Genomic DNA, 21,907 nt, shown 5'->3' with positions numbered 1-21,907 from the left:
GGAACTCCGAAGAACTTGAGAAGGATTGCATTGTTTCAAAATGCCATCATTGCAGAGTTAAAGCAAAAGTATAAGCAAAAGTATCAAAAAATACGCAGTGCCAAGGACAAACAAGTGGGCCAAGGACAAACAATGCTCAGAGGCAACATCCTGAGAAAGTATGGCCTGGACAAAGCTGCAAACAGAGAATTTGGATTTCCTGAAAAAGCAATGAGGGCAAATGAAAACAGGCCAACCAGTCTTCAATACTCCAGGAAAGAAAAGTGTAACAGAATTAGCACAGCCACAGAAGAAAAAATCACTAGATTCTATGAACGTGATGTCAACAGTAGAGCAACAACAGGGGAAAAGGATACACTAACGAGGAACAAGAAGAAAAAGCAGAAGCGCTTCTTGAATGGAACAATTCAGAACCTTTATCAGACGTTTAAGAGGGAATATTCAGAGATTTAAATGTTCTATTATGAATTCTGCAAAATACGTCCTTTTTAGGTTGTCAAGCCAACAGTCCAGGATAGAGACACATGCCTCTGCAAAACCCACGCTAACCTCCAGTTCATGGCGGACAAACTACAGTATCGCAAAGTGATCAGCTGCAGCAACATTGAGAACCTTATAGAGTCTTTGTGCTGTGAGGACCTTATAGAGTCTTTGTGCTGTGAGGACCTAGAAGAAAGAGTGCATGTACAGAGAGTACTCCCTTTGCCAAGCAAAAGAGCTTAAACATCTGACTTTGATGCTGGTGAGCAGACATGGTGGTTTGAGTGGAAAAACAAAGCTGAAGAGAGAGAGAATGAAAAACAAAGAGGGAGAAGTTCACTGTACATTTGACGGTAAAATAAAAGGTGTGTGGCACACTGCAGATTCTACTGGAGGACTTCTCCAAAGGATTGAAAGAGAAGTTGGGGAAACACGTGTACAACAATCGACACCAATACTCCAAACTGAGAGAATGAAAAGAGAATATGCGGAAAGAGGAGATCTTTGTGTATATTGACTTTGCATAGAACTACCTGTGTAAATACACCTGTGAAATCCAAGCAGTTCACTTTGGTGATTCTCACAAGCAGGTGACCCTCCACACCTGTGTTGGATATACCACAAATGATACAGTTTCACTTTGCTCACTGAGCTATTCTATGCAGACGACCCCTCTGCAATCTGGGCCCATCTCTCAAAAACACTGGCCTACTTCCTTGAGCTCTGCCCATCGGTACTTTTGGAATCTTACTTTGTCTTAAATTAATTAAATGTTTAACAATGGTTGTTGTTCAAAATGTTTGCAATAAAATATTTTTTAACATACAGTGCCTTGCAAAAGCATTCATCCCCCTTGGCGTTTTTCCTATTTTGTTGCATTACAAACTGTAATTTAAATTAATTTTTATTTGTATTTCATGTAATGGACATACACAAAATAGTCCAAATTGGTGAATTGAAATGAAAAAAATTAATAACAGAAAAGTTGTGCGTGCATATGTATTCACCCCCTTTGCTATGAAGAACCTAAATAAGATCTGGTGCAACCAATTACCTTCAGAAGTCACATAATTAGTTAAATAAAGTCCACCTGTGTGCAATCTAAGTGTCACATGATCTCAGTATATATACACCTGTTCTGAAAGGCCCCAGAGTCAGCAACACCACTAAGCAAGGGGCACCACCAAGCAAGCGGCACTATGAAGACCAATGAGCTCTCTAAACAGGTCAGGGACAAAGTTGTGGAGAAGTACAGATCAGGGTTGGGTTATAAAAAAATATCCCAAACTTTGAACATCCCACTTAGCACCAATAAATCCATTATTAAAAAATGGACAGAATATGGCACCACAACAAACCTGCCAAGAGAGGGCCGCCCACCAAAACTCACGGACCAGGCAAGGAGGGTATTAATCAGAGAGGCAACAAAGAGACCAGAGATAACCCTGAAGGAGCTGCAAAGCTCCACAGCGGAGATTTGAGTATCTGTCCACAGGACCACTTTAAGCCATACACTCCACATAGCTGGGCTTTACGGAAGAGTGGGCAGAAAAAAGCCATTGCTTAAAGAAAAAAATAAGCAAACACGTTTGGTGTTCGCCAAAAGGCATGTGGGAGACTCCCCAAACAAATGGAAGAAGGTACTCTGGTCAGATGAGACTAAAATTGAGCTTTTTGGCCATCAAGGAAAACGCTATGTCTGGCGCAAACCCAACACCTCTCATCACCCCAAGAACACCATCCCCACAGTGAAGCATGGTGGTGGCAGCATCATGCTGTGGGGATGTTTTTCATCGGCAGGGACTGGGAAACTGGTCAGAATTGAAGGAATGATGGATGGCGCTAAATACAGGGAAATTCTTGAGGGAAACCTGTTTCCGTCTTCCAGAGATTTGAGACTGGGACAGAGGTTCACCTTCCAGCAGGACAATAACCCTAAGCATACTGCTAAAGCAACACTCAAGTGGTTTAAGGGGAAACATTGGAATGGCCAATTGGGAAATTTTACATACAGTATTTCATGGAAATGATAAATGAGCCCCATTGAACACAAATTAAGGCCGGTCTACACACCACATGAGGGACAGTTTTACTGTGTGTGTGTTGCAAATGTATTTCTTGCACTTGATGCATGTGTACTGTGTCTTCCTGTCCTTCTTGGGTCCACAAACATTGCAGCGCTTCTTCTTGTTGCTACCGGCTGCAATCTGGAATGATGAAAACACTTAGTTCAGGAATTTTGCTAACATCTCACTCACTCTCACAAATGCAACAACATCACTCACACTTACTTCCGGTATTAGAGTTGTTGGTTCTGTGGGTCGGACGGATGGGGCACCAGCATCCTCCTCCTGAATTCTCCTCACGATGGCTGCAGAAGCTGGGGTCCTTGGGATAGGTTGCCTCCTCTGGATTTGAAGTCTTACCAATGCCTTGCCCAGCTCCTCGAGAAAGAGCCGTCTCCTCTGGAGCTTCCCCCTGTTCCAATCTGGGTTCAATGCCATCCAGATGACAAACGCGTTGTACGCCGAGATGTCCAAGATGTTGAAGAATATCACAAGTGGCCAGCGTAGGGTTCTTCTTTTGCAGCTGTAGCCAGTCACCAGCTTGTCTAAATTGTCCACCCCTCCTTTTGTTGCATTGTAATCCATTATGATTTCTGGTTTTTATGTTGCTGGCCACAGATTCTCCCATCCCTATGCAGCGTACTCATGAGTACCACATTTTTGCCTTTCTTTGGCACGTAGGACACTAGGGACGTGTCGGCCGTGAACACAAACTTAGAGGAATTGATAGGCTTGTTCCGTGTATTCAACAGCTGAGGTGGGAGATCTGGCTTGTTTTTTCGTGCTGTTCCTACCATCGTCAGCTTCCTCTTGAGGAGCTCCTGTCCCAGCTTGTGCGAAGTAAAAAAGTTATTGCATGTGAAGTTGTGGCCACGGAGTCCCTGTGTCACGTCCAGGACAACCCGCATCCCTTGGTTCTTCTCAGGGGCTCCTCCATCTGGCTTCCCCGTATACACTTGCAAGTTCCCCACATATGATGAAGCAGCATCACAGGCAGCCCAGATCTTGATTGCATATTTTGCGGGTTTAGACGGTATGTACTGCCTGAAGGGGCAGTGGCCCCTAAATGGCATAAGCTGCTCATCAACAGTAAAGTTGGGCCCAGGGTTGTAAAACAGGGGAAGGCGGTCCAGAGACATGATCCTCATATTAGGAAAATTCTTCATCTTCCAAAGTGGAAGACGCTCCTTCCACACTAGCTTCTCTCTCTGCAAAAAAAATTCTAAGGCCCTCTGAGCAGAGATTATTTTTGTTGTACTGATTGATTGTCTTAAAGAGCCACACATGCAAAGCTATTTCTTTGTTGTGTCCCTCCCCCAATTTGTACCTGGCTGGGGTAGAGTGTGGGAAAATACAGAATTTTTGTATGTATCGAAATAATGTATTGAAATAATGCATTGTAATAACATTGTGCAGGTTCCGGCAAGACATTGTGAGGTTTCACACACTACAAATGGTAAAGAGTGCGAGAAAAGTGGGAGACAGGCAGACAGGCATGGAGACAGACAGACAGGCAGGGAGACCGACAGACAGACAGGCATGGAGACAGACAGACAGGCTGGGAGACAGGCAGACAGGCAGGGAGACAGTCAGGTTATTGGTGCTATGTTGAAACAGCAGGACTAGGGAGGAGGAAGACAGAGTGAAGGCATACAGCAAACCTTTTTGTTTCATTTTTACTTGTTTTCACCTACACACACACTTTTCCACACTTTTATTACCCTCGGGTCCAGTGGATCCGAACACCACATATGTAATATAAATGTGTAGGGGGGTGCACAGTGTGCACTCAATGAAAATGTGTTATTTTACATGTTCTTCACAGAAAATGAGCCAAGGCCAATGAGTCTCAGGTTTGAAAAAATAACTAATTGTATCATTTTTCTTTTAGTAAATATTGAAAATGGGTCCCACAGACACGAACCCCACACAAAGGTTAATGACGTGATGGAAATGACATTTGTCTATGGCTGTCTGAGAAAAATGACAAAAATATATACATTCCTGAATAGTACGATCGCAGCCATTATCAGATATTATTTCTAGACAAATCAAAGACAATTATAATACTGGTAAAATGGTGTTTCAATAAGTTTTAATTTCTGAAAGCTTGCAGGGCCAATGTGCCCGAAGTTGCAGAATCACCCAAATGTGTCTTGTTGAGAATATGGATCCTAACATGCATTTTGTCACGATCGTCTGAAGGAGGAGACCAATGCGCAGCGTTGCGAGTGAACATGATGACTTTATTAACTTAAAGCAACCACGAAGAAAACAACAAATGACGATCCGTGAAGTTCTATACTGAATACTACTAACAGCAACGAAGAAACAATAACCCACAACACAAAGGAGAAAACACACAGAATATATATGGCTCCCAATCAGAGATAACGAGCCGACAGCTGACACTCGTTACCTCCGATTGGGAGTCATCGACCAATCACCACATGACACAAACAAAATGAAACTCACCCATCCCCAACACCACCAAATGAAATACACCCAAACACATGAAAATGAACAACCCTGGCTCAATATAAACGTCCATAGAGCCAGAGTGTCACAGTACCCCCCCCTAAAGGTGCGAACTCCGGGCGCACCAACATCAGGACTAGGGGAGGGTCTGGGTGGGCGTCTGTCCATGGTGGCGGCTCTGGCCCCGGTCGTGATCCCCACCCCACCACAGTCACAACCTGCTTCGGTAGCCTCCCAATGACCACCATCCACCTAACCCCACCTGGACTAAGGGGCAACCCCGGGACTAAGGGGCAGCATCGCCTAAGGGGCAGCACCGGGATAAGGGGCAGCACCGGGCTAAGGGGCAGCACCGACTACGGGGCAGCACCGGACTACGGGCAGTACCGGACTAAAGGGCAGTACAGGACTAAGGGGCAGCACCGGGCTAAGGGGCAGTACCGACTCAGGGGCGGCACCGGACTCAGGGGCAGCACCGACTCAGGGGCAGCACCGGACTCAGGGGCAGCACCGGGCTAAAGGGCAGCACCGGACTAAGGGGCAGCACCGGGGCAAGGGGCAGTACCTGACTAGATGGCGGATCCTGGCTGGCTGGCTCTGGGCGGATCCTGGCGGGGACGGCTCTGGCTGATCCTGGCGGGACGGCTCTGGCGGATCCTGGCGGGACGGCTCTGGCGGATCCAGGCTGGACGGCTCTGGCGGATCCAGGCTGGACGGCTCTGGCGGATCCTGGCTGGACGGCTCTGGCGGATCCTGGCTGGACGGCTCTGGCGGATCCTGGCTGGACGGCTCTGGCTGATCCTGGCTGGACGGCTCTGGCGGATCCTTGCTGGACGGCTCTGGCGGATCCTGGCTGGACGGCTCTGGCGGATCCTGGCAGGACGGCTCTGGCGGATCCTGGCTGGCTGACGGATCTGGCGGATCCTGGCGGGGCTGACGGATCTGGCTGCTCATGGCTGGCTGACGGATCTGGCTGCTCGTGGCTGGCTGACGGATCTGGCTGCTCATGGCTGGCTGACGGATCTGGCTGCTCGCGGCTGGCTGACGGGTCTGGCTGCTCGCTGGCTGGCTGGACGGATCTGGCTGCTCATGGCTGGCTGACGGATCTGGCTGCTCATGGCTGGCTGACGGATCTGGCTGCTCATGGCTGGCTGACGGATCTGGCTGCTCATGGCTGGCTGACGGATCTGGCTGCTCATGGCTGGCTGACGGATCTGGCTGCTCATGGCTGGCTGACGGATCTGGCCACTCATGGCTGGCGGAAGGCTCTGGCTGATCCCGTCTGGCGGAAGGCTCTGGCTGCTCCTGTCTGGCGGAAGGCTCTGGCTGATCCGATCTGACGGAAGGCTCTGGCTGCTCCTGTCTGGCGGAAGGCTCTGGCTGATCCTGTCTGGCGGAAGGCTCTGGCTGATCCTGTCTGGCGGAAGGCTCTGGCTGATCCTGTCTGGCGGAGAGCTCCTCAGCGGCCCGGTCTGGCGGACGGCTCTGAAGGCTCATGGCAGACGGGCGGCTTTGTAGGCTCAGTACAGACGGGCAGTTCAGACGGCGTTGGGCAGACGGACAGTTCAGACGGCGTTGGGCAGACGGGCAGTTCAGACGGCGTTGGGCAGACGGGCAGTTCAGACGGCGTTGGGCAGACGGGCAGTTCAGGGCGCTGGGCAGACGGGCAGTTCAGCGCGCTGGGCAGACGGGCAGTTCAGACGGCGTTGGGCAGACGGGCAGTTCAGACGGCGTTGGGCAGACGGGCAGTTCAGGCCGGCTGGCGACGCACATCGTGGACCTGGTGCGTGAGTAGGAACAGGCCGGACCGTACCGGGAACACCCACCACTGGCCTTAACTGGGGATCAAGAACGGACCGGACCAGACTGGGAACACACTTCAGTCTCATGCCGTGCCACAACAACTTCCCCTCCTCTACTCGCCAATGGCTCCCCGTAATCCGATAGCCTTCTCTCCTTTTCTCCCTGTGGCAGCCTCCTGCTGCCCAGGCGAAGCCATGTGCCCCCAAAAAATTTTGGGGAGTAACCACGGGCTTCCAGCCTCGACTCCGCGCTTCCTCTTCATACCACCTCCTCTCGGCTGCAGCTGCCTCCAGCTCTTCACGAGGGCGGTGATATTCCTCCTCATACCACCTCCTCTCGGCTGCAGCTGCCTCCAGCTCTTCACGAGGGCGGTGATGTTCCTCCGGTTGTGCCCAAGGACCCTTTCCAGCCCGAATCTCCTCCCATGTCCAAAAATCCTTAGGAGGCGTCCATAAATCCTGCGTAGGTAGGTCTTGTTGCCGCTTGTTACGCCCGCTTGGTCCTCTTGGGGTGGGTTATTCTGTCACGATCGTCTGAAGGAGGAGACCAATGCGCAGCGTTGCGAGTGAACATGATGACTTTATTAACTTAAAGCAACCACGAAGAAAACAACAAATGACGATCCGTGAAGTTCTATACTGAATACTACTAACAGCAACGAAGAAACAATAACCCACAACACAAAGGAGAAAACACACAGAATATATATGGCTCCCAATCAGAGATAACGAGCCGACAGCTGACACTCGTTACCTCCGATTGGGAGTCATCGACCAATCACCACATGACACAAACAAAATGAAACTCACCCATCCCCAACACCACCAAATGAAATACACCCAAACACATGAAAATGAACAACCCTGGCTCAATATAAACGTCCATAGAGCCAGAGTGTCACACATTTGTGCAGTGCAGGAAGATAGATGTGTTGGTTCATAATTGAAACAGTGTTTCTGAATTTGATTTAATAGGGATTTATGGTGTATTACTTCTCAGTACATAGGCTGTCAAAACCACACTGACCCTCCATCATTGAGTGCAATACCTTTTGCTCTTCTCAACATTATTGGTGTCATACTTCCGTCAGTGTTGTCTGAAAGTGTTCACATGAGGTATGGTTCCCAGTCAAAAGTCTTTCTCCTATCTAACCTGAAAGAATGGCAGTGAAGCTCATAGGGAGCCATTTCTTCAATTCAACATGCCTTGTATTAATTTATAATCGATTTCCTGGACGGACATGCTCTTCTCCTTCCAGACGATACTAACCAAGACAAGTTTTCGAGCCTTTGACAACATCCCATTTCTGTGAGTTCCTACATGACTTAACCAAAATGGCCTGTCATGGTACTGATTCAATGCAACGAATTGTCCAACAGGCGGGAAGTCAATGTCTCTCGGAAACGTAACCTTGCAAAACACAGACAGAGCACAGACATCAGAGGAAACGTTAGACTTAATCTGATGACCTTCGAGTTCAGGAGACTCATTTTGAAAAAATCTTCATATCTTCACATCAAGAACATTACTGATGCCCTCCATCCATTTTGAAGGAAATTTAATCAGATGTTTTCGACCTAAAGCAACCTTTTGAACCACCTCCGCAGTCAGATTCTGTGATGCAGGGGCTTTAATCTGTCTGATGGCAGAAATTAGTCTCCATAAACCCTACATGTACTGTACAAACCCCAGAGGAGGGACGATCTGTGACTGTGCTAAATCAACTGAGTCCTCAGCTGCCATCATATCATCTACAGCAACTGTCTATTTTTCTATAATTATGCATGTCCCACTAATTTTGTTTTAATGGCAATTTATGCCACCACTTATTTAGTATTCATACTCTAATATCTTCAATTAAATGGCGCTCCCCATAGGCCAAGTAGAAGGTAATTAAATCATTGTGGACATGCTTTAATGTGGGATTTCTTTCATAAACTGCCAACAAAAAATATAACCTAGTTGTGTGCCTTGGCATCCAGCTATGTCGCATATCAGTAAAGTCTGGATGCAGACTGAGGAAGCTGTAAAAATACAACTCCAGAATATGGGTTTGTTTACTTATTAATTCAGACATTCAAATGCTGTGGAGCGAGGTTGTCAATATTGTGATAATGTAGGATCTTAATTTGATCACGCTTTTGTTGCTGAGAATCTTCCTGCACAGCAGGAAATGCAAACGTGTAGTGTATTTGAGTTTTAAAAAGGTTTCTAACGTTTTTCATTTCCACTTTGAAATGTCAGACTTGATTTGCCCTAACGAAATATGTATCAACCCTTACAAAAATGTCCAATAATTATAATCAACATCCTAATTCACATTTCCTGTTGCTGCGGGATTATTTTCCTGCTGTAGTAAACTGTCTCAAATTAACATCCTACATCTGTATTTAAATTGGTCAGAATTAGGAAAATCCACTGAATTGGCGTTGCAGGGACAGAGACCCACTACCACCATTTCCATTAGAGTAATCTGTCTAAGGATTTCAAATTGCAATGAGTCATTTTGTCCATTTGGGGGATGCAAAATAATATACTTGGCCTTTAGTGCCCATTGGAAAAAAAATCGGCGCATCACTGCTTCCGCTTCACTTGACAGATAACGGGAAAATACACTACATGACCAAAAGTATGTGGACACGTGCTAGTCGAACATCTCATTCCAAAATCATAGGCATTAATATGGAGTTGGTCCCCCCTTTGCTGCTATAGCCTCCACTCTTCTGGGAAGGCTTTCCACTAGAGCATTAGTGAGGTCGGGCACTGATGTTGGGCGATTAGGCCTGGATCGCAGTCGCCGTTCCAGTTCATCCCAAAGGTGTTTGATGGGGTTGAGGTCAGGGCTCTGTGCATGCCGATCTCGACAAATCACTTCTATATGGACCTCGCTTTGTGCACGTGGGCATTGTCATGCTGAAACAGGAAAGGGCCTTCCCCAATCTGCACAGAATCGTCTACAATGTCACTGTATGCTGTAGTGTTAAGATTTCACTTCACTGGAACTAAGAGGCCTAGCCCGAACCATGAAAAACAGCCCCAGACGATTACTCCTCCTCCACCAAACTTTACAGATGGCACTATGCATTGGGGCAGGTAGCGTTCTCCTGGCAACCGCCAAACCCAGATTCGTCAGTTGGACTGACAGATGGTGAAGCGTGATTCATCAATCCAGAGAACGCATTTCCACTGCTCCAGAGTCCAATGGCGGCAAGCTTTACACCACTCCAACCCACGCTTAGCATTGCGCATGGTGGTCTTAGGCTTGTGTGTGTAATGAATACTCAGGGAGAAAAAGGTGTAGTATCACACGCAGAGCGCGGCAGGTTTTATTTCGCCTTCACAGAAGGCAGGAATCATGGTCACAGTCGGACAACGGTCATACACAGGTAGGCAAACAGGCAGGGGAATCAAAACTAGGACTGAAGGCTATAACTGGTTCTCATAAACGAGCTAGGAAAAGGCTTAGTAGAGTCAAAACGAACAATACCTTACAAGGCACAAACAGAATGAACTGAACTAAATAAGGAGCTGATGAGACCAGGTGAGTAACTAACACAGGTGAAATCAATGAACAAACATGAAAGTCAGGGGCCTCCTGAGTGGCGCAGTGGTCTAAGGCAGTGCTAGCTGTGCCACTAGAGATCCTGGTTGGCGTAGGCAGGTTCCCCTCCGACGTCCAACGGTGGGGGCGCACTGCAGGTTGAGATGAAGAGGACTGTAGGTGACCGGTTTTAACAGAGACACATGGAAGGATGAGGAGATTTTATACTGACGGGGTACCTGGAGACGGTACGTGATAAGGTTGATGCGATGGGTTATCTTGAAGGGACCAATGAAGCGAAGACAGAACTTTTTGCAGGGGAGGCAGAGCCGGATGTCTCTGGTAGAGAGCCACACACGCTGTCCGGGGTGAAAGAGTGGCGTAGGTCGGCGGCGTCTGTCAGCAAAGCGTTTCTGGGTATTAGAGGCCTCCTGCAGATTCCGTACCCGCTCACTACGCCGAAACCAGTCGTTGACAGCTGGGACAGTACCAGGCTCCGTCTCCCAGGGAAACATGGGGGGTTGGTAACCAAGTACACACTGAAATGGAGTAAGGTGGAGGGATGAATGCATGAGTGAGATCTGAGCGTATTCGGCCCAGGCCATAAACCGACTCCAGTTGTGTGGAGAGGCAGAACATTGTTGGCAGAGGTACTTCCCTATTTCTTGGTTCAAGCGTTCCTTCTGCCCGTTGGTCTGGGGATGGTACCCGGAGGAGAGGATGAGGGCAACCCCCAGTCAGTCACAGAAGGCTCACCACACCTGGGAGACAAACTGGGGCCCGCGGTCAGAGACAATGTTCTCCGGAATCCCACACAGACGGAACACTTGCTGGAACATACACTCAGCCAATTCCATGGCGTTAGGTAAATGTGGAAGAGGAACCAGACGACACAGTTTTGAAAAGCGGTCTATTATGACAAGGATGGTGGTGTTACCAGAGGATTCAGGAAGGTCTGTGATGAAGTCAACATTTATGTGGGACCAGGGTCTGTGAGGGACTGGCAAAGGTTGAAGCTTACGGGAAGGGAGATGACGAGGGCTTTTGGTTTGGGCGCAGACTGGACAGGAGAGTACGTAATAACATACGTCGGATGCCAGTGAGGACCACCAGAACTTATGGGCTAGAAGTTCGGTGGTTCTTGTAATGCCCAGATGTCCTGACCCCAAGGACGTGTGACACCATTGCATCAGTTGGGGTCTAACAGCTGCTGGTACGTAACTCTTCCCAGCTGGTGTCTCAGGAGGAGCTGGGTCTGAGGTTAGGGCTTCTTGTATGGCAGAGTGAACCTCCCACTGTACCGGTCCCATAATGCAAGAGGAAGGAAGAATGGGTGTAGGGTCACTGGTCGGAAGGTCAAACTGGCGGGAGAGAGCATCAGCTTTTACATTTTTCTTTCCAGGGATGTAAGTAACATGAAAATGGAAGCGTGTGAAGAAGAGAGCCCAGCGGGCTTGTCTGGAGTTTAACCTCTTGGCCCCTCTGATATATTCCAGATTACGATGATCTGTTAGGACGAGAAAGGGATGTTGTGCGCCCTCCAACCAGTGGCCAACTCCCAGGTGAACCGTCATATTTACCAGGCATGGATATGAATGAAGAGGGCTATGGGTTACGATACCTGGCATCAGAGGCGTAGGGATAGGCTGGCAGATTTCCTCCATACGCTCCTCCTGCTGGGTTTGGCGCCGCTGTAGCTCCGCTGAATCCATTCTGTTTTTAGGTGAGGTATTCTGTAATGAATAATCAGGGAGAAAAAGGTGTAGATTAACGCGCAGAGCGCGGCATGTTTTATTTCGCCTTCGCAGAAGGCAGGAATCGTGGTCACAGGCGGGCAATGGTCCACATACTTATGTATATATAGTGTAGCTTTCACCTTGATTCACCTGGTCAGTTTGTGTAATGGAAAGAGGGGGTATTCTTAATGTTTTGTATACTCAGTAAAAAAAAAAAAAAAATAATAATATATATATACATATATAAATACAGTACCAGTCCAAAGTCTGGACACACCTACTCATTCCAGGGTTTTTCTTTAATTTCACTATTTTCTATATTGTAGAATAATAGTGAAGACAACAAAACTATGAAATAACACATATGGAATCATGTAGTAACCAAAAAAGTGTTAAACAAATTATAATATATTTTATGTTTGAGATTCTTCAAATAGCCACCCTTTGCCTTGATGACAGCTTTGCACACTTTTGGCATTCTCTCAACCAGCTTCATGAGGTAGTCACCTGGAATGCATTTCAATTAACAAGTGTCTTCTTAAAAGTTAATTTGTGGAATTTCTTTCCTTCTTAATGCTTTTGAGCCAATCAGTTGTGTTGTGAAAAGGTATACAAAAGATAGCCCTATTTGGTAAAAGACCAAGTCCATATTATGGCAAGAACAGCTCAAATATCAAAGAGAAACAACAGTCCATCATTACTTTTTAAGACATGAAGGTCAGTCAATATGGAACATTTCAAGAACTTTGAAAATTTCTTCAAGTGCAGTCTCAAAAACCATCAAGCGCTATGATGAAACTGGCTCTCATGAGGACCACCACAGGAATGTAAGACCCTGAATTACCTCTGCTGCAGAGGATAAGGTCATTAGAGTTACCAGCCTCAGAAATTGCAGCCCAAATAAATTCTTCACAGAGTTCAAGTAACAGACACATCTCAACATCAACTGTTCAGAGGGGACTGTGTGATTCAGGCTTTCATGTTCAAATTGCTGCAAATAAACCACTAATTAGAAGAAGAGACCTGCCTGGGCAAAGAAACATGAGCAATGGACATTAGACCGGTGGAAATGTGTCCTTTAGTCTGGAGTCCAAATTGGAGATTTTTGGTTCCAACTGTTGTGTCTTTGTGAGACGCCGTGGGTGAACGGATGATCTCTGCATGTTTATTTCCCACCGTAAAGCATGGAGGAGGAGGTGTTATGGTGTGGGGGCGCTTTGCTGGTGACACTGTCTTTGATTAATTTAGAATTCAAGGCACACTTCACCAGCATGGCTACTACAGTATTCTACAGCGATACGCCATCCCATCTGGTATGGGCTTAGTGGGACTATCATGTGTTTTTCAACAGGAACTTTTATTTGCCACATGCGCCAAATACAACAGGTGTAGACCTTTCAGTGAAATGCTTACTTACAAGCCCTTAACCAACAATGCAGTTTTAAGAAAAAAAAAAAAAAGTGGTGCCCAAGAACTCGATGGTCACTCTGGCAAAGCTCCAGAGTTCCTCTGTGGAGGTGGGAGAACCTTCCAGAAGGACAACATCTCTGCAGCACTCCACCAATCAGGCCTTTATGGTAGAGTGGCCAGATGGAAGCCACTCCTCAGTAAAAGGCACATGACATCCCGCTTGGAGTTTGCCGAAAGGCACCTTGAGAAACAAGATTCTCTGGTCTGATGAAACCAAAATTGAATTCTTTGGCCTGAATGCCAAGCATCACGTCTGGAGGAAACCTGGCACCATCCCTACGGTGAAGCATGGTGATGGCAGCATCATGCTGTGGGGATGTTTTTCAGCGGCAGGGAGGCTAGTCAGGATCGAGGGAAAGATGAACCGAGCAAAGTACAGAGAGATCCTTGATGAAAACCTGCTCCAGAGAGCTCAGGACCTCAGACTGGGGCGAAGGTTCACCTTCTAACAGGACAACAACCCTAAGCACACAGCCCAGACAACGCAGGAGTGGCTTCGGGACAAGTCTCTGAATTTCCTTGAGTGGCCCAGCCAGAGCCCGGACTTGAACCTGATATAACATCTCTGGAGAGAGCTGAAAATAGCTGTGAGGCGACGCTCCCCATCCAACCTGACAGAGCTTGAGAGGATCTGCAGAGAAGAATGGGAGAAACTCCCCAAATACAGGTGTGCCAAGCTTGTAGCATCATTCCGAAGAAGACTCAAGGCTGTAATCACTACCAAAGGTGCTTCAACAAAGTACTGAGTAAAAGGCCTGAATACTTATGTAAATGTATATTTCAGTTTTATATTTTTAATACATTTCTACAAATCTGTTTTTTCTTTGTCATTATGGGGTATTGTGTGTAGATTGATGAGGGGAATATTTTTTTGGAATAAGGCTGTAACGTAACAAAATGTGTAAAAAGTCAAGGGGTCTGAATACTTTCCGAAGGCACTGTATATATACTGTATATATACTGTATATATATATATATATATATATATATATATATATCAAAGCTGGTTAGTGCAGAGCTGAGCTGATAGAAAAATGATGAATCCTTTGGGCATTAGATGGAAATCATTCCTCGTTTTTTTTTTATGCTCGTGGGCAGCTTGAAGTGGTATGATAGCAATTTGTGTACTTATACTGTAATGTTTTGAAATTTATATTTCATTGTCCACATACTTGTTTTGCCATAATGATTCTATGCTCATAGTGGTTTTATGCTAATAGGCTAACACTGAATTAAAGGCAGGCATACTTGACCTTCATTAGTAGCTGGTGATCATGCTGAGAGGTAGCTTTTCACACCTCCATGACCCATTGTTATTCAGACAGTTTTCACGTATTTGCTCTCCCTTTTTCTTGGACGTTGGCAAAAACGCTAATCCTTTCTTGCTTATGTAATTTAACAGGGTCTCATTTATATCCATTCTAGATTCACACTCCATTGAAACACACATTAGAAACAGGAAACACATTAGGGATGAATACTTACAGCGTACAGCTGTCTAGTTTAGATGCTGTTCAGTCACTTATTGTGCGTGACTCAGCTGAAACAAGAACTATCACAAACTCTCTCTGTGACACTGGGCTGAGCCAGATATCAGAGTGATGTTCATTAGGCACCAAATGGAAGACAAGTGATTGAAACAAGGAGAGACTACCTGGACTTGTCCAATAAGGAACTCTCATGTTCTGTTGCAAAATGTTTTCAAACTTTTGAACACGACCCAGTTCATGTCACTCATAGATTCATTTCAGAGATTATATTTATATGATGAAGAAGGCAGAACCATCATGGGGAATGATGTGAGAGAAAGGATCGGGATTAGCACTGATTTAAATCTTGGAGATGATTTTCTCTCCTTAAATCTTCTGGCAACATAATTATGCAATGGTATACCCATGCACATGACCACCATGGACATAATAGTTGGTTTTTAATACAACATGAGAATACATGGTTGTGATCATTTTCCAAGCAGATTAATCTAATCCCTTTCCTCTGAATTGCCAGATAGCATCTATCCAAGTGGTCCCCTTCCATCCCGACAGTACAGTCGTTTGTCCAGCCAGCTTCAGAGTAAGGGTGCAGGTCTGCACCGATTAAAGGTGTCAGGTAGCGTATAGAGGTCAGGTGCTCCAACCTCTGTCTCTCTCTGTGTGTGTGTGTGTGTGTGTGTGTGTGTGTGTGTGTGTGTGTGTGTGTGTGTGTGTGTGTGTGTGTGCGCGTGCATGTGCGTGTGCGTGTGTGTCCTGGGGCCACAGAAAAACACAAATCTATGTCAATAACATCCCAGTACAATTTTTTTAAACGAATAATACAATTGATTTTGTCTAACATTACCACATATAGTTTAAATCTCTACATGCATATTATATAATGATCAGATAAGATTAGAACAACTGTAATAGAGCTAAAACAGCATCTCTGTTGTGCAAAACAAAAAACAGTGACAACCAATTTAGCGAAACAACAGCCACTGTGCCTATCGCAATATGATATTTCACAAGGGAGGACAACTTTACTTGAATTGTCAGAGCCAAACATTGACAGTGACAGGTTGTTGAGGTGATCCACTACTGGCTCAGATAATGGTCCCATATTGGGTCTTCATTCCTGAGGCATTGCTCTCTGTCCATCTCTGAAACCCCTGGGAAGACTCAGAGTGATAAGGGAAGATGAATGGCTGGTAGTCTGGCCAAGTCTCAGCCGTCGCAGCTGCCTTGCTCAGAGACTAATAATGAATGTTCAAATATGTCTCGCACCTACCTATCTCATGTACATCCACTAATATGCCAAGAAGGCTCAGTATTATTGTAAACCCTTGAAGCCAAAATCTGCATATTACTGTTGTGCATGTGTAATCATTGTGGTATCAAATCAAATCAATCAAATATAATTCACATGCTTGGTAAACAACAGGTGCAGACTAACAGTGAAATGATTGCTTATAGGTCATTTTCCAACAATGCAGAGTTAAAGATAAAAAATATAATAAATAAATAAAATAGAAATAGTGACACGAGGACTAAATACAGAGTGAATAACGAATGGTATTTATCATTTACATTTTAGTCATTTAGCAGACGGCTCTTATCCAGAGCGACTTACAGTTAGTGACTGCATACATTTTTTCTTTCATACTGTGAGAATTGATTCAATGTGAAGGGGAGTATGGATTAAAAATTCCAACAACCCCACTTAGATAGCAACCTCATACTGCATATCAATTAAAAATCCTCAAACATCATAATTGAAAATAGAAAAAACTTCATCCATCCAGACAGTATTGATATGCCTGACATCTCACTGGGAGCAAGCTACCATACATGCTCACTTTCCCAGCCTCATCTGTCTTCATTGATTTTAGTGGATGACCAACTTGGATATGTGTAAAATACAGTGGGATACTAAAATTATTGACACCCTTGATAAAGATTAGCAATAATGACTGTATAAAATAAACAATTCATGCTACCCTCTCACCATTACCAATAATAGGGCAGGTTAGCATGTCTTGGGGGTATGATCTTTGACCCTCTGTAACTTTCTCACTCATCATTATTCGCGATTCATTCAGGATTATCCGTAATCATGGTAGCATCCACATGAATGTAGAATTGTTTAGAAACTCATTCTATTCTTATTTACAACAAAAGTGACTCCAAAATGACACAATACATTATTTACCATTCATTTCTATTGGGCACAAAATAATCTAAAACACAATCAAAACGAACTGCAAATGCATCCAACAAGTTTGTAGAGTCACAAGCTTGATGTAGTCACTGTGTGTAGGAATATGGGACCAAATACTTCACTTTTGACTACTTTATTTAAAATAATCTTTAGGGTGTCAATAATTTTGACCCCTACCTTTTTGAGAAAATAAATATTACTTGTTAAACAAAATCTCTTTCTCTGATCAATTGTATTAGTATAAAATAATATAATTTCCCCATTTTTTGGAACATACAATATAGCAGAGTATTTGAATTCTTTATTTTATACAGTCATTATTGCTCATCTTTATCAAGGGCGTCAATAATTTCGGACCCCACTGTGTGTATTGGTTGGGAGTCCAACTGCCTTCAACACTAGCAAAGTGCTGTACATAATGACAGTTGAGGTTATCACTGGCAGATAGAAGATGCCTTCATAGTCTCTTGCTGAAAACAATGTTGACAATAATTTTACATCGTAAGGGTGGGCATAAACATGTTTCAGCACAGCCATGTTACAGGATAAGGAAAGGATCCATCTCATTGAAAATGAATGGCTTTGTATATTATAGCATTCAAAGAAAGGCAAACTTGAAGACCCTGAGCAGTCATATCACAATGGAGAACTAAATATGCATACTCCTTGAAATTTCATCAAGGGCCACTTGGTAAAACCTCCATGATTCATTGCCTTCCACAGGAAAAAAAATCCCCCCTTCCCTCATTCATTCAAAAGTCCACCGACCCACAGTGCAGGAACACAGACGACCATATGTCAGGCAGAGACAATCACCGCGGTGAAACAGCAAAGGATTCTGAAAGGTCAAGAGACCACGGTGTACAATTTATGGTTGAGATGCCACTCATAGAGGATAATGACAATTATACCCACAGGTATCTGCGTCAGCAACGGGGAGGGATATACAGGCATCAGTTATTTATCTGGGGCTGAAGGTTTTCTCTAAAGTAGCAGGCAAAATTGTTATATTTTCACCAAGATGGGCCAAGCTTCTGGCAGTAAAAGCAGAGGTGGAAATGCTACATTTTCATCGTGTACTGTAAACCAGGGTATGAATCTAGGAAAAGGTTAAGTGAGAGTAATAGGTGGGTAACTCCCAGCTAGAAACATTATGAAAAAAAGAATAAGACATAGTTCAAAGTGCTACTTGAAACACTGACTGCATAATATTGCAAGTGCAACAATGTGGTCAAATCGTAGGCTGTAGTAGCATCTGCTTAGATTCCACCTCTGAAATATAGTTTGCCCTCAGCAAAGCTGTGGGATCAGGGTGTTAAAAGCAAACTCTGTAAGTATCATGATAGTAACACTTTTCATCAGGAAACGATCAAAATGTGACCCTCAGTTAGTCAAATGAGTGAGTCATTGCCTTACAATATACTTTTTTTTGGTATTGATTTTAATTTACTTTTTGTCTTACAAATACAGTTCAGGGATCACATTGGACCAATTTTATTTCTACTGGCTTTTGTTGTGTTTTCCTAGCAGAAAGATACTATGCTATTTTGCTCCGAGGCCAAGTGAAGTCAACTCCTCATTTGATATAGATGATAATTAACATTTTATGAATTCTAGTAGAATAAGCACATCATGAGTAGTCAACATCAAGAATACCCGATTGAGGTCTGTTTGAGGCAAAACAAAATACATAATTGCTGATTAGCTGGAAGCAAACCGCCGACGTCCTGTTTCCTCAGGCAACTGAAAAACAACAGTGTGACTCAACAACAACCAGTGATCTTCCAGCCAAATAACAACTTATGAATGTCTCTTCTTAGTCACTGATGTGCTAATGGTCTCCATCTGGTGATGATAAAGATAATGATAAAGATTGTCATGGGTAACCATAGATCGCAGGGGTTGGCAGTGCTGGCCTTCAGGAGGACTTAGGAAATGGGGAGATGTGTTCGAAGCACTCTCTGGAGGTGCCTAGGGCTGCGCCATGACAGGTGAAGGGACTGGAGTTCAAGTCCTTTTGTTTAACCAATTGCTCATGAGAAAAGGGCCTTGATGTCTCCCTTACGGAGCGAGCCGGAGTGTGGATGCACTTCAAAGCAGAGCGAGCCACACACGGCACACAGTGGGGGAAGAGGGGAATGGTACCCGGGCTGCTGCCCACTTACACACACACATACACACACATGTCAAAACACACATCAATCAGAGCAAGACATCCAGAGGACTTTTCCTTTTAAGAGCTGTGTCCACTTTGTGAATAATGTCCCAGAATGCTGAGGCACCGTGACTGACAATTACCCCACAGAGAGAGAGAGAGGGGTCATGCTCAACATGAGCTCCTGATTTTTTTCAGTTTTTTTGTTTTTAGAATGAGATAAACACTCAAATCTAAAAATAATTCAAGACAAGAAGTGATGAACAACAACTCTATTAAATAAGAATAGAAAAAAAAGTAACTTTGCGCCTCAAATTAAGACGTTTTGACTCTCACTAGCTAGCTACACAACAAAAACCTAGCCAGCAGGCTAGCAAGCCAGCCAGCCAGAAAATTGAGCTAGAACAAACCTAGCAAGGGGCGTTAATACAACTACATCAAACGACCAAACTGAGTGAGTAAATCAAAAAGAAGCACGGACTCTAACTTTAAACATATCTTCTGTTTTTGTGTGTGAAGATTTTTCACTATTTTTGCTGGTTTTTGAGCTATACAGGAGCTAGCTAGCAACAGCAGCAGGCAAACAAAACTGGTTGCCATGGCAATGGTGCAGCAGAACAGAGCAGCAGAAGCAGCAATAGCAGAGCCCACAGGCACCATGTCCCCACTCCCCCTCAGCGCTGAGTCCATTCTCTACCCTCCAGAGGCCATAAATGACACAACAAGAAAAGCTTTTAAACAGAATCTACTAAAGGGGAGGCCAGATACCCTTTTCACAGACCTCTACAAAAACGGTGATGTGAGTATTCTAATCTTTCTCACTGACCAGCCAAATGCATGGCGCTCAGCAGTCTGCTCTCACTACCCATCCGTAAAGAAAGAGGGAATCTGTAATGGGTGGAAGCTGAAAGTCAAAGAGACAGACGACCCTGACAGCACCATGATAACAATCAACCTCTACAAGACTGGGACTGTCATGGTGCAAGGTAACCTTAGGCTGTTTGAAACAGACTTTCAGACCATTAAGGAGAGAGCAGAGAGAGAGAAGGACACCACCAGTGACATGCCCTCCCACAAGTCAAACTCCACCAGCACCACCCTCACCCCCACTATCCCCACCCAAAAAGGCACATCCAGCACCTCTCTTCCCACCATAGTGGAGGACACGCCCCAGGAGGAGAGCGACCCCCTCAGTGCAGAGCAGGCTCAGGCCCTCCTCACCACCATGGCTGCCATGAGGGATCAGTTCACCAAACTGGAGGGGGAGGTGGTCCTGCTCAGGGAGAGTGTGAGCAAACAGCAACCAGACATCCACACCTTAGAGGAGCTCCTAACCAAGGTATGGACAGAGCAGGACAGCAGCCTTGCAACACAGCTGAAAGAAGTTCAGCAAGAGAGAGACGGACTCAAGAGAGAGCTGGCTGATCAAACAAAAACGAGCTGACCACACTAAGAGAGGAGCTGCAGGAGAGAAAGAGAACAGAGGACAGGCTGCAGGAGGAACTAGATCACCACTCAAATCAAATCAAATCAAATTTTGTTGGCCACATGCACCGAATACAACAGGTGCAGACATTACAGTCAAATGCTTACTTACAGCCCTTAACCAACAGTGCATTTATTTTTAATAAAAAAGTAAAATAAAACAACAACAAAAAAGTGTTGAGAAAAAAAGAGCAGAAGTAAAATAAAATAACAGTAGGGAGGCTATAAATACAGGGGGGTACCGGTGCAGAGTCAATGTGCGGGGGCACCGGCTAGTTGAGGTAGTTGAAGTAATATGTACATGTGGGTAGTTAAAGTGATTATGCATAAATAATTAACAGAGTAGCAGCAGCGTAAAAAGATGGGGTGGGGGGGCAGTGCAAATAGTCCGGGTAGCCATGATTAGCTGTTCAGGAGTCTTATGGCTTGGGGGTAGAAGCTGTTGAGAAGTCTTTTGGACCTAGACTTGGCACTCCGGTACCGCTTGCCATGTGGTAGCAGAGAGAACAGTCTATGATTAGGGTGGCTGGAGTCTTTGACAATTTTGAGGTCCTTCCTCTGACACCGCCTGGTATAGAGGTCCTGGATGGCAGGAAGCTTGGCCCCAGTGATGTACTGGGCCGTACGCACTACCCTCTGTAGTGCCTTGCGGTCGGAGGCCAAGCAGTTGCCATACCAGGCGGTGATGCAACCAGTCAGGATGCTCTCGATGGTGCAGCTGTATAATTTTTTGAGGATCTGAGGACCAATGCCAAATCTTTTCAGTCTCCTGATGGAGAATAGGCTTTGTCGTGCCCTCTTCACGACTGTCTTGGTGTGTTTGGACCTTGATAGTTCGTTGGTGATGTGGACACCAAGGAACTTGAAGCTCTCAACCTGTTCCACTACAGCCCCGTCGATGAGAATGGGGGCGTGCTCAGTCCTCTTTTTTTTCCTGTAGTCCACAATCATCTCCTTTGTCTTGGTCACGTTGAGGGAGAGGTTGTTATCCTGGCACCAC

The sequence above is a fragment of the Coregonus clupeaformis genome, chromosome 8, assembly GCF_020615455.1.
Source record: "Coregonus clupeaformis isolate EN_2021a chromosome 8, ASM2061545v1, whole genome shotgun sequence".
NCBI lineage: Eukaryota > Metazoa > Chordata > Actinopteri > Salmoniformes > Salmonidae > Coregonus > Coregonus clupeaformis.
The sequence above is the reverse complement of the archived record's forward strand: the minus strand, read 5'-3'. Positions refer to the sequence as shown.